The following is a 2,730-nucleotide window of genomic DNA, read 5'->3' on the forward strand; positions in this document are numbered from 1 at the left end:
TGAGGTACAAGTCTACCTCTTAGTCATCATAGCTTCTTCACCAATGCTTAGGATACTGTCAGAAACGCAGTAGGGATTCAGTAAAGGCTTTTTGAAGGAATCCATACATAAGTGAATGAGGTGTTTGGAGTGAACATGGAAATAGTAAATCAGGGATTAGTAACAGGGAAAGAAAGGAAATGATAGTACTTATGCTACAAATGGCAGTCATTCTCTCAGAATGCTTTTGGTGAAACACTTACACCTGTGTTAGGCAAATTTTTACTGTTTCGATTTCTCTATAAAAGGTAAGGCTACATTTATGGGAAAAGAAATTGATACTATAGCTTGTATATTATGGATCCCATTAAAATGAACTTCTTTGCTTTAAAATAAACCATAGTTTTTCTTAATGTTGACATCCTGTGGAAATTCTTACCATAGCAAAATTTCAAACTGGTCAGCACTATTGAATCTTTCCAACCTGTGTTAATCTGGGATAAGAGTAGGAGATAAGAAAAGAATTTCTTTTATAGAAAATGTAGAATTATATAACTTTTTAACAAAGAATTCAGCTACCTATCATTACAAATAAACAACCCCAAAATTAAGTGGCCTAAAATAACAGTCTTTTATTATATTTCAAGATTTTGTTAACCACAAATTCAAGTAGGACTCAATTGTATGATTCTTCTGCTTCATGGGTCATCCACTGTGATCACTTTATGATACTTAGCTAAAAGCTGAGCTGCTCTGGACAGTTCAAGATGGCTTTCTGCCACATCTGATGACTAGATGGGAATGCTAGAAGACTGAGCTCAGCTGGGCTCCTCTCTCGTCTGTGTAGTCTGAGGACCTCTTGAGCACTGAAGCTGAACTTTGGGTATAACAGCTCCAGGCTCCAAGACACCAAGGCAAAAGCCACCATCGTCCTAAAGATCAGAGCCAGAACAAATGGAGTGTCACTCTCTCAGGGCTCTATTGGTCAAAGCAGTGATAGGCTGGGATAGATTCAAGAGTGTGGAGAAATAGGGTGCTTAGGTGGCTCAGTCGGTTAAGCGACCGACTCTTGATTTCAGCTCAGGTCATGATCTCATGGTTTGTGAGATCAAGCACACGTTGGGCTTTGCGCTGTCAATGCAGAGCCCGCCTGGGATTCTCTGTCCCTGTCCCTGCCCCTCTCCCACTCATGCTCTTTTTCCCTCTCAAAATAAATTAAAAACACTAAAAATAAAAGAGTGTGGCAAAATATACTTCATCCTTTGATGGCATGTGATATAGGCAAAGAAGGAATAAAGACGGACAGCTACTCCAGAAATATAACTTTTCTTTCATGCTGTATTATCTCTAAATATAAAGTCTTCTAATCACATCATCTAGAGAGCATTTTACCCACTGCTCCGTCTGGTTGCCAGTCTCTTGTCTCTTTCTTCCGCAGTGGTGAGGCAGACATCGTTTCCACAGGAAAGAGAAACCCAAGGTTTGTTGCTTTTGTCAATATAAAAATGTTGGAGAGTTGGATGGCAAAGCTGCTGCCATTGGCATCTTTCACATGAACTACATCAAAAGAACCAGGATGCCCCTCTCTGTTGATGATCACACCAATTCTTCCCAGGTTAACACCTCCAGTCACCATACACAGATTACCAGCGTCAAACTTGATGGAGTCAGTAAACTTGCCAGTCTGCAGATCAATCTGAATGGTGTCAGTCACTTTGATGAAGGGATCAGAATAGCAGATAGTGCCAGCATCATGGGCCACCAGATGAAGAAGTCCTTTTGTCCCCACAAAGATCTTTCTCACTTTGCACAGCTTATACTTGGTCTCCTCAGGTGTAATCCAATGAATAGCAAAGTGACCCTTGGTGTTGCAGATCAGATGGAAATATTCCCCAGTCTTGTGTATGCTGGTGACATCCATAAAACCATTAGGGTAGGTTCTATCAGTTTGGACCTTGCCATCAATCTTAATAAAACACTGCATACAGATCTTCTTTAGCTCATCTCCTGCTAGGGCACACTTAAGTCTGTTCTTCAAGAAAATGATGAGAGGGAGACACTCTCTTGGTTTATGGGGACCAGTAGATGGACGAGGAGCAAACACACCGGTCAGTTCATCCAGCGTACAATGCTGAGCCCACTACATGCTTCAGATGTTTCTTGGGACCACGAGCCATGGCTGTGCTAGGCACAAAAAGATAACTTTATTACTTTTAAGACGATATAGTAATTTGATTCAAGTTTAAATCAATCAATGAATAGTTATTGAATATTTATTATGTGACTTATTCTCCATTTAATTTTATTTGGCCTGCCTTAAAGTCCTTAAAAGACCTAATTTCATGGAGAAGATGTCATTGCTAATGATGTTTTTAGAAGAAAAATATATCAATTTGGCCTTTAAAAAGAACCAGCCCTCCTTGGGTTGGGTCTCAGAAAAAGCAGAAGCTCCAATCTAGCTACTTGTGTGACTTCAGGTAGCTTAGTGGAACTTTTCAAGATTTCTGTTTCTTTATCTGCAAATTTATTTAATTAGTCTTTACTTAGTATCTATTCACTATCTGTACTGGTCTAACTACTGATGATACAAAGAAATACAAGACTATTTATTCCCTCAAAGAATGCACAAGGTAAGGGGCACATTCACAAATAATTATGAGGCAGTTTTGCAACACTTGGTACTGATTGCTGAGGTCTCTTTTATACCTAAAGTATGAGTTTTAATTAACTTATAAATAATTTATATGTAAA

At 39.1% G+C, this 2,730-nt stretch overlaps 1 pseudogene; it reads right to left on the bottom strand.

Annotated features, from left to right (window-relative positions):
* Positions 1-1,346: 1,346 nt before the first annotated feature.
* On the bottom strand, positions 1,347-2,156 carry LOC102954345 (annotated as a pseudogene).
* Positions 2,157-2,730: the final 574 nt, after the last annotated feature.

Source organism: Panthera tigris, chromosome A1 (genome assembly GCF_018350195.1).
Source record: "Panthera tigris isolate Pti1 chromosome A1, P.tigris_Pti1_mat1.1, whole genome shotgun sequence".
NCBI classification, from domain to species: domain Eukaryota; kingdom Metazoa; phylum Chordata; class Mammalia; order Carnivora; family Felidae; genus Panthera; species Panthera tigris.